Here is a 12195-nt window from a genome sequence, read left to right on the forward strand (position 1 = left end):
CCTGGGTTACGTTAATAATTGACCCGGCTAGCCGTGGAAAATGAAACCTAACTGAAAGATATTTTTTTAACCGTTGAAAAGTCAACATGTTAGCGTTAAACCTTCAATCACATATTATTATTCAAAAGGCTTCATGCGTCCCGAACTAATCAAGGGTTCCACTTTGTCGCCTATGGTATAAACTCGGTTGTCAACCCTAGTTCCTGAGGTCTTAGTCCGGCGGTCAGTATGTGTAAACAGTTGAAATCCTTACTAATAACTACATGCGCATTTGTTAGAAGTGGAGGGACGGACACATTCATCACTTTAGAATTGATTCGTTCTTAATTCCCGGAATTTTAGCCCTTGGGGTCAAAATCGCATGTCGCAAGATTTGACCAGTGGACATTACTGACCCGTGGACATTACTGACCTGTTGGTTCTAACCCCGGTTGTTACAACACGTATCCCCTCTCTGTAACTACGTTTACATTTATCTAGACCCGTGGATCTCCAAACAATTACTCATTATTGGATTATATCTCAATTTCATCTACAACGAGGAAAAAAGACCCCAGAATATTGGGATACGCGTTCATTTTTGTTTTGTTTTAAAAACACATCAAAGAAGCAAAGAAACTAAAACAAGTAGACGCGTTTCCGAATTCAACGTTGGGCGAGGACCCCAAAATATGACGAACATTCCTGGTTGAAAAAAGATCCAAACATATTGACCACATTCCTTCCTATAATGAATGACATGTGTTTAGTTTAAATATATTTTATTGCCGAAAGCAAATGGATTGACATGTGTCCATATTAACGTTAAAAAAGTAGCCCAGAATATTATGAAGCACATTACTTGTTATGTTAAAAAAATTACTCCGGTTTCATATCCAGCGTTATATTTTCCACGTCATACAAAAATTCCAAAATGTCATCGCGCTCCTTCCTGTGTTTTTTTCTCCTAAAATTGACCCCGGATCCTTATTCTATGTTAAAATGGACCTTAGGATACTATGGCACTAGTTCCTGTTGAATTAACCAAGTTAACAGCGGGCCTATATCCAACATCGCAAAATAACCCCAGAATATCATGATATGATTTCCTTGTTACAAGTATCTGATATTAATCTGATATAATAGTCCTGTACTTTATATATTGCACAACAATTAACATTTTGAAATTATTGATAAATTTACCACACCTCATACTTATAACGATTTGAGTACTTGACTCATGACTACACGTACAATAATCTCGACCAATACTTGTCTAATTCGGAGCTTGCACAATTATCAAAAATATAACGATAATATAAGTTACCAGGATTCTTTTCGAGATTGTCGGTTTATGAAATGGTACTGATGTTTTTGAGAGCCTATACGAACTGATAATAAAACTTTACGTAAGTTTAAATATTTACTGATAGACCTAACTTTGATCTCAGGACTTTTGATGTTTGGGTCTGTTATGATGAACTGCGATGTAATTCTCAGTTTGGGAAGTTATTAATTTAAGTAATATAGTTTAAAACATTGTATCAGTTTCTATATTTTTAAAAATTTAATTCAATTCCACCTTTACGAATATCCAAAACTTTTGGGTGACTTACAGATATTCAACAAGGACATTTACATCATTCACAGTAAAACACTTCTTTGAAAATAATCGAGTTTATTCCGTTACTTATGAAGCAACAATTATCAATTAACGCAAACTCATCAGTATAGTCCAGTCCTTTTCCCGGCTTCCTTAACAAAACGCCAAGGGTAAAAACTGATGAAGATCTTTATTTAAGACTATGTACATATAAAACGCTGGTAGCAAGCCCCTCCTTAAAGTTGATATTTTGATTATTTACATGTGTACGATAACACAAATAAAAGAAAATACTCCAGATAATTCTATCAATACGCACACATTTATATAAGTTAAAAGTGTCCATTAAAAGTTTAAACATATTTTATTGCCAAAATAAATGTGAACAAGGGAATTGGGCACAAGTTATTACAACTTATTGGAGCCCTCTCCCATCATACATTTTCAAATACATGCTTATACAGATATAGGCTTAAACATAGATTATATATATTAAGCATTCACACACAGACATAAATACATCATTGTGTAATAATCTTTAAAACCTTTTGCTGGATTTAATGAAATTTTGCACACGTGTAAAGACAAAATAGTTTAGGTCCTCAGAAAGATCAATACTACCAAACAAAAGAAGCTCTAAATTCAAATCTACTTCTAATTCAGCCAGGTTATGAAACAAAATGTGTCTTTCATTTCTGAAAGTTTGACACTCAAAGAAGAAGTGAAAGTGTCCATTCAGTGCTTCAAAAGAAATAATAATTAGGAGCAATCTCAATCAAGATCCAATATGAACATTTGTTTGTTTTGTTTTGTTTTTTGTTTGTTTCTTTGAGAGGAGTGTCCTTTTTAATTGAATTTGTACACATACAAGCATATATAGAATTTGGAAATAATCCCTCGAGCTCTTTCTTAGAAAAGAAAAGAACGATTGTCTTATTTTGACACACATTTCCTGGTGTTGATAACAAGTCACAACTTCTTTGCGATAAGATATGGAAATGAAAGGATTGGTTTTAACATAAACAATGATTTATTACCAGTATGATATAAACTATACATTTGCCCATGCTACATAGCATCTGTGACACGTGGGTCATTTCTTACTTGCTAAAAGTATGAACTCAAAATTATTTAAATAAACTTTATGAACAATTATTATTCAAGAAAGAAAAGTGCTGTCACTGACGCATCAAAGAAAACACATTCATTTGCAGAGCAGAGATTTAGCTGAACGATCTGGTCATTTTGATTACAATACTGATGACTTCCCCATCAGACACCAAGCTTCCTGTAAATATAGCTTCAATAGCTTGATAGGATGTTTTTGAGCAGTAAAAATTTTTATTTGTTATTTTTTGATAGTGCCTTTATAATTGAAAGTGTAATAGAGAACTTCTACTTCAGTACTAGCTTTGATAACTTTGCAAAATTTGGAGTAATTATTTTGAACGGTTTCATAGCATTGGCCCAGAAAAGCTGAAATTTCTTATTTGGCCTATCTGTTTCCATGGTAACAGAAAAAAAGTACATCTAAATGGATGACTTCTACATTACAAAAGGCGTAACTACATTACTAACTTAATGACTGTACAACGTTTTAGTAATTATCTTGAACGGTTTCAGAGCATTGCTCCTGAAAATGACCTTGCACGGACGGACGCACAAATGGACGCACAGACATGCGGATCGATCCAAATTTGATTTCGCCTGCAAACGAGTTTCGCATGGATAATGAAGCTGTGGAGTGTTATATGAAAGAAATGTACCAAAGAAAGGATCTTAACAAAGATAAACGTAAACGTTTAAAGATATCGGCTACACCGGAAATAGCCGGAAATAGCCGGAAACAGCAGTAGAGATTGCTTCCGGAGTCTTACTATCAATAACATTAATATAAAGTAGTATATTGAGTCTACTGTGATTTGTAAAGAAAACAGAATTAGAACAAAGAAAAGACGTGAACGGAGAAATATGTGAAGGTGGCAAGGTAATATTGTATAGAAAGGGAGATGCGAGGTAATACTGTTATTATAGCAGGACGATAATGTAATGCGTTCTATAGCGGGGTAATATTGTTTGTATAGCGGGGTAATATTGTTTGTATAGCGGGGTAATATTATTTGTATAACGGGGTAGTATTGTTTGTATAACGGGGTAGTATTGTTTGTATAGCGGGGCAATATTGTTTGTATAGCGGGGTAATATTGTTGGTATAGCGGGGTAATATTGTTTATATAGCGGGGTAATATTGTTTGTATAGCGGGGTAGTATTGTTTATATAGCGGTGTAATATTGTTTATATAGCGGGGTAATATTGTTCATATAACGGGGTAGTATTGTTTGTATAACGGGGTAGTATTGTTTATATAGCGGGGTAGTATTGTTTGTATAGCGGGGTAATATTGTTTGTATAGCGGGGTAATATTGTTTATATAGCGGGGTAATATTGTTTATATAGCGGGGTAATATTGTTTGTATAGCGGGGTAATATTGTTTATATAGCGGGGTAATATTGTTTATATAGCGGGGTAATATTGTTTATATAGTGGGGTAATATTGTTTGTATAGCGGGGTAAGATTGTTTGTATAGCGGGGTAAGATTGTTTGTATAGCGGTGTAATATTGTTTATATAGCGGGGTAATATTGTTTATATAGCGGGGTAATATTGTAGATATAGTGGTGTAATATTGTAGATATAGCGGGGTAATATTGTTTATATAGTGGTGTATAGCGGGGTAATATTGTTTGTATAACGGGGTAGTATTGTTTGTATAACGGGGTAGTATTGTTTATATAGCGGGGTAATATTGTTTATATAGCGGGGTAGTATTGTTTGTATAGGGGGGTAATATTGTTTATATAACGGGGTAATATTGTAGATATAGTGGTGTAATATTGTAGATATAGCGGGGTAATATTGTTTATATAGCGGGGTAATATTGTTTGTATAGCGAGGTAATATTGTAGATATAGCGGGGTAGTATTGTTTATATAGCGGGGTAATATTGTTTGTATAGCGAGGTAATATTGTTTGTATAGCGGGGTAATATTGTTTGTATAGCGGGGAAATATTGTTTATATAGCGGGGTAATATTGTTTTTATAGCGGGATAGTATTGTATATAGCGGGGTAGTATTGTTTGTATAGCGGGGTAATACTGTTTGTATAGCGGGTTAATATTGTTTGTATAGCGGGGTAATATTGTTTGTATAGCGGGGTAGTATTGTTTGTATAGGGGGGTAATATTGTTTATATAACGGGGTAATATTGTAGATATAGTGGTGTAATATTGTAGATATAGCGGTGTAATATTGTTGATATAGCGGGGTAATATTGTTTATATACATTGTTTGTATAGCGGGTAATATTGTTTGTATAGCGGGGTAATATTGGTTGTATATCGGGGTAGTATTGTTTATATAGCGGGGTAAGATTGTTTGTATAGCGGGAATATTGTTTGTATCGCGCGGTCATATTGTAGATATGGCGGGGTAAGATTGTTTATATAGCGAGGTAATATTGTAGATATAGTGGGGTAAGACTGTTTATATAGCGAGGTAATATTGTAGATATAGTGGGGTAAGACTGTTTATATAGCGAGGTAATGTTGTAGATATAGCGGTGTAATATTGTAGATATAGCGGGGTAATTTTGTCGATATAGCGGAGTGATATTGATTGTATAGCGGAGTAATATTGTAAGTATAGCTGGGAAGTATTGATTGTATAGCGAGGTAACATTGTTTATATAGCGGGTAATATTGTTTGTATAGCGGGGTAATATTGTTTGTATATCGGGGTAGTATTGTTTATATAGCGGGGTAAGATTGTTTGTATAGCCGGAATATTGTTTGTATCGCGCGGTCATATTGTAGATATGGCGGGGTAAGATTGTTTATATAGCGAGGTAATATTGTAGATATAGTGGGGTAAGACTGTTTATATAGCGAGGTAATATTGTAGATATAGCGGTGTAATATTGTAGATATAGCGGGGTAATTTTGTTTACATAGCAGTGTAATATTGTTTATAAATTGGGGTAATATTGCGGTTTTTACGTTAAAAGTGACTGATGTGGTCACTAAAAATCTCGAGACATTGTTCCTTTGTCTGTCGTCCTCACAATTATAACAAATTATGAGAAATAATAAAAACACCTCATGTTAATCGTTTCTAAACGCAGAGATTGTTCTTCTCCTATATAAACGTATTCCTACTTCCCCTGCAGTTCACAAACTAACGTGGTTATTTTTGTGTACGTATTTTCGGTATGTTCTTGTCGTGTACTCGCGTACAATCTATTCATACGCAAGAGTAATGTTTTGTATACAATGTACATGTGTGTACATGAAGCGAAAACTCGATACTCACAAGGACATAGGGGTTAAAATTAACGGGAATGCTAAATGGAGTTTTCCTATTGGTAGAATTATAAATAGAACTACAATATATGCTGTATGTTCAACCTCTTCTAGACTTTGCTAGTGGGGTTTGGGATAATTGTAATGAAAAGGATACAGAACCTATTGAAAATATTCAGTATGGAACTTCTAGATTTATAACAGGCTTTTTTATAAGATCCGGTCAGGAAATTCATCAAACTATGTTACGTCTCTTCTTCCCCATAAAGTGTCTGACATGTCTACATAAAACTGAAGAGATAGAGATGAATTTCATATTCCTTACTGCCGTCTTAGTCTTAATAAGTCTTCTTTCATACCCAATATCTATAATTAATGGAATAATTTTCATTTGGATAAAATAAATTGAACCACTTTGCAACAATTTAAAAATTTGATTAAACCGATTAAAATAGCCACAGGATAGAAAGTTTTTTTTTAAAAATTTGCATAATACACTGTCGTACACGTCATAATTTTAGCGATCTTAATTTATTCCTATCAATGTCGTCATAATATGGAGTACGCCAAACACTTTATTTTTCAATGTCCAATATTATGTTGAAAGGAATACAATCTTTAGACACTTAATATTGCAAACAAATATTACATATGAAAAGCTTTTGTATGGTGAGAATTTTCTATTTTTCTGTACTAAAAGTTCTAAAACCTTTTAAAATATATTACATGTATGTTCCAATTATTGTAAGGCTTTGCACTTGTATATTGTATTATGGAGAGGACATTGATAAGTTGTGATAACCTGCGTCCGATCTATTTGTATACTTGTATTATGGAGAGGACATTGATAAGTTGTGATAACATACGTCCGATCTATCTGTATACTTGTGTTATGGAGGGGACATTGATAAGTTGTGATAACCTGCGTCCGATCTATTTGTATACTTGTATTATTGAAAGGACATTGATAAGTTGTGATAACATGCGTCCGATCTATTTGTATACTTGTATTTTGGAGAGGACATTGATAAGTTGTGATAACCTGCGTCCGATCTATTTGTATACTTGTATTATTGAGAGGACATTGATAAGTTGTGATAACATGCCCTGATCTATTTGTATACTTGTATTATGGAGAGGACATTGATAAGTTGTGATAACCTGCGTACGATCCATTTGTATGTTATTATGCAATAGAATTAGTTTAAAATCAAATTCAAAATAAATGTAAATATGATTCTGACATGTCCCTAGAAAGCTATCCTGGATCTCTACAAGACAAAAGTGACTCCCATCAATATCTGAAATGTCTCACGGTAGAGGGAGACGGGAAATAACCCGTAACATGACTATAGTCACTATTGTATTATACCATAATCAAATCTCTTGTGTAATGACAAGTTATAAGTGTTAAAGGTTTGTGAACATTGTGACGTCACAGTGGACTTCACCGGTATAAAAGCATTGTCAGCTTTCATATGTTCCGAGATTTATACAAGAAATCCTTATTCAGCTTGTTTGGGTTTCACTTTACAACAAAAACAACTTTTAAAATTGTAATTCTAACAAAAATCAGATATCCTTTAGGTAAAATTGAAGTACACATTAATTTTGTTCTAAAGCTATGGCGATTCGTCACGCCTGATCGGACAAATAGGACATTACTCTCACAGACCAAGTTAACTGGCGGTCAACAGAACCGTGTTGAGCTCTCGACCCACTACCCTTTACAGTTTTAGGTTTAATGAGGTAACACTTACAGACATAATACGGGACAAAGGGAGACAATCGAACGCTACAGCGTACCCTTTCTTACCTATAGGTCTTCACACTTGTATTGAGGGGGTACCTGGCGGACAGGGAGACGACAACTACATAACATACAGGTATGTATTTTTGTTTCAAGTATGCAGTTTATCAACAGTACCGATATCGTTAAGATTTTATGTAAAAACTGTTTGTAAAAAATGCCAATTCATAAAAAAAATCTGAATTCTTCATCACCTAAACAACTTGACCTTAAATTTATAATAATATGAACATCCAACCTCAAACACAGTTTTCAGACTCTGTAATTATAAGCCAATGGATTTGCAACGTCTTCGCAATCAAATACTTGTACACATATAGAAGATTTACTCATAGTATTACTTCTATGCTACTGGTGACACAACTTTTATTGGACAGTGATTGAAGAAGCGCGATACAGAGTCTGGACTAACGGTTCTGTATTCAGTAAGTACGACAAAGAATACAAAACATTGTGTTGTAACTATATTCAATGAGCACCTGAACAACATGGCTCAAAGGACTTGACCTAAACCACGGGAATTAAATTTGACATCAATATCAGCACACTGTATCCGTCTCAGCTGTGTTGTCATTCAATCTTTCTCTTTCACATCGATAGTTAAAGGGAGATAACAAGATTAACCACTTTTGTCACCCTCAAAATTTTAAACACATTTCCGTGATTTTCAATATCAAACAGCTAAAACTGAAACTACTGTACACAACGTGATTGCAACCTGTGTTGTATACAAGTATATGTGTCAGACTCTCCTATATTAATATCTATATTACAACTGCGTGTATTACATTACAATAAAATATATGATTGGGCCCTATCTCGTGGTATACCGAATATTTCCCCGTCAAAATATTTGACATGACTCCATTGTTTATTGTACATCTGGATATTTATATAGCCTTTCGGTGTGGTCTACACTGATAACAACGTTTGATTAAGTATTAACAAGTGTTGATATTATCTATTGTATACTATTACTAAACAGACTGAAATAGAACTTGCAATCAGAATGTTTCAATACAACACAGCTGCTTAATTTAGAAATACTGTCACATCTAATGCACGTGACACGTGTCATATATACGTTACCTCTACCGCACGTTACATCTACCGCCCGTTACATCTACCGTCCGTTACATCTACCGCCCGTTACATCTACCGTCCGTTACATCTACCGCTCGTTACATCTACCGCCCGCTACATCTACCGCTCGTTACATCTACCGCCCGTTACATCTACCGTCCGTTACCTCTGCCGACCTTTACATCTAGCTTACGTTACATCTACCGTCCGTTACATCTACCGCTCGTTACATCTACCGTCCGTTACATCTACCGCCCGTTACATCTACCGTCCGTTACATCTACCGCTCGTTACATCTACCGCCCGCTACATCTACCGCTCGTTACATCTACCGCCCGTTACATCTACCGTCCGTTACCTCTGCCGACCTTTACATCTAGCTTACGTTACATCTACCGTCCGTTACATCTACCGCTCGTTACATCTACCGTCCGTTACATCTACCGCCCGTTACATCTACCGTCCGTTACATCTACCGTCCGTTACCTCTGCCGACCTTTACATCTAGCTTACGTTACATCTACCGCCCGTTACATCTACCGCTCGTTACATCTACCGCCCGTTACATCTACCGCTCGTTACATCTACCGTCCGTTACATCTACCGCTCGTTACATCTACCGCCCGTTACATCTACCGCTCGTTACATCTACCGCCCGTTACATCTACCGTCCGTTACCTCTGCCGACCTTTACATCTAGCTTACGTTACATCTACCGTCCGTTACATCTACCGCTCGTTACATCTACCGTCCGTTACATCTACCGCCCGTTACATCTACCGTCCGTTACATCTACCGCTCGTTACATCTACCGCCCGTTACATCTACCGTCCGTTACCTCTGCCGACCTTTACATCTAGCTTACGTCACCTCTACTGTCCGTTACTTATACCGTCCGTTACATCTACCGTCCGTTACTTCTACTGTCCGTTACATCTGGCGCACGTTACGTCTACCGTCCGTCACATCTACTGTACGTTTTGCCCACTGTACGTCATTTCTACTGTGCGTCATTTCTACTGTACGTCTTGTCTACGGTACGTTTTACCCGCTGTACGTCATGTCTACTGTATGTCTTGCCTTTTCTGCGTCTTGCCTATGGTACGTTATATTTGCTGTGCGTCATTTCTACTGTACGTTATATCTGCTGTGCGTCATTTCTACTGTACGTTATATCTGATGTGCGTCATTTTTACTGTACGTTATATCTGATGTACGTCATTTCTACTGTACGTCGTTTCTACTGTGCGTCATTTCTACTGTACGCCTTGCCTACTGTGCGTCATTTCTACTGTACGTCTTGCCTACTGTACGTCATTTCTACTGTACGTCATTTCTACTGTGCGTCATTTCTACTGTACGTTGCAGATTTCACAGGTGTGTTGTCATTCTGCCTTATATGGAAGCACGATGTCATTACGGTGTACGTAATGAGATTTTGAAAGCCGAAAAAAAATTGTAATTCATCTTTTGATGTATTTATTCTGTATACCATGTTTAGTAGTATGTAACTTCTTGTCCTCCAATGTTCAAATAATGTCCATTATCTCAGGGACGGACATTTGTTACTTTATAAGAACTATACAACCTGTTGTATGTGTAAGCTAAAAGTCTGTACCTCGAGTCAAATGTCTGTTGAATTATTTATAAGGCACTTATTACGAGACTTTTAAAGCATAGGATAGCCCTTTGTTAGACAGATTCATCAACGATAGGAAGAAGGGTGGAGAGCACTAATTTAAATAAAAACTTTCGATGTGATATCTTAACACAGATAAACATTTCACTGTAATACCTTAACACTGATACACCTTTCATCGTCATATCTTAACACAGATACACCTTTCACTGTAATACCTTAACACTGATACACCTTTCACTGTTATATCTCAACACAGATACACCTTACACTGTAATATCTTAACACAGATACACCTTTTACTGTAATATCTTAACACAGATACACCTTTTATAATAATATCTTAACACAGATACACCTTTCACTGTAATATCTTAACACAGATACACCTTTCACTGTGATATCCTAACACAGATGCACCTTACACTGTGATATCTTAACACAAGTACACCTTTCACTGTTATATCTTAACACAGATACACCTTTCACTGTAATATCTTAACACAGATACACCTTTCACTGTAATATCTTAACACAGATACACCTTTCACTGTGATATCTTAACACAGATACACCTTTCACTGTAATATCTTAACACAGATACACCTTTCACTGTGATATCTTAACACAGATACACCTTTCACTGTGATATCTTAACACAGATACACCTTTCACTGTGATATCTTAACACAAATACACCTTACACTGTTATATCTCAACACAGATACACCTTTTACTGTAATTTCTTGACATTCCTCTTTAACAAAAATATATTAACACATATACACAATCTGAACTTTGATGCACACTCTCACAGTACAATATTAACTTAAATTATACAACATTTACATAGAAATACGATGTATGTCGAGCACGAATTATGACACTTTCCAAACCCAAAATTTAAATAAACAGATTAATTTCAAAATTGATTTACAAAAAAACAAAATTGGTCTTGTCCAAATTAGACGCTGTAGGATATTATGGACCCTTTTGTGATTTCCTTGTGGTATCTTTTGTCCGTATACAAGTATATGTTGACAATGTGGTGTTTTGCTGTGTGTTTTTCATTATAGTATACTCTTTCTCGATTCTTCGAAGTTTTGTCCGTATGTTTTTGTAATATGATATTTAGCGTTCCTGTTTTTTGTCATCTATAGTATGCTAACGATGTGATATTTTGTGTCCTGGTGTGCTTTAATCGCCGAGGCACATGTGTAAACTTGGTTATTTGTTCCGGGTTGACAGTGTACATACTAAACAGGTGCGTGACGGATAACCCTTAAATAGTCGTGTATAACACAGACCTGATATACCCACAGTAGTTATACACACACAAACAGACGAGTCGTACCCCGTGATTTAATATGGAACAACAGTGTGGGTGAATGGAAGTTCAGCACTGAGGTAGGATAGATTATTTGTGACTAAATCTACACTGTTACGATTCGTAAATATTTTTGAAAATAACCATATTTGATTTATATATCTTTTATAGGTAATTATTTACTTGTATGTATATGTTAATATATATCTTTGAACGCTGCTTGTGATGTCACTAACTATGGCCTCTATTTGTGGTGACTCTCCTCTGTCAACCCTTCCCCTCTGTCAACCCTTCCCCTCTGTCAACCCCTCCCCTCTGTCAACCCCTCTCCTCTGTCAACCCTTCCCCTATGTCAACCCTTCCCCTCTTCAATCCTTCCCCTCTGTCAACCCC

This window comes from Ylistrum balloti, unplaced genomic scaffold (genome assembly GCF_031769215.1).
Source record: "Ylistrum balloti isolate Yb309-2 unplaced genomic scaffold, AGI_CSIRO_Ybal_v1 Utg369680, whole genome shotgun sequence".
Lineage (NCBI taxonomy): Eukaryota > Metazoa > Mollusca > Bivalvia > Pectinida > Pectinidae > Ylistrum > Ylistrum balloti.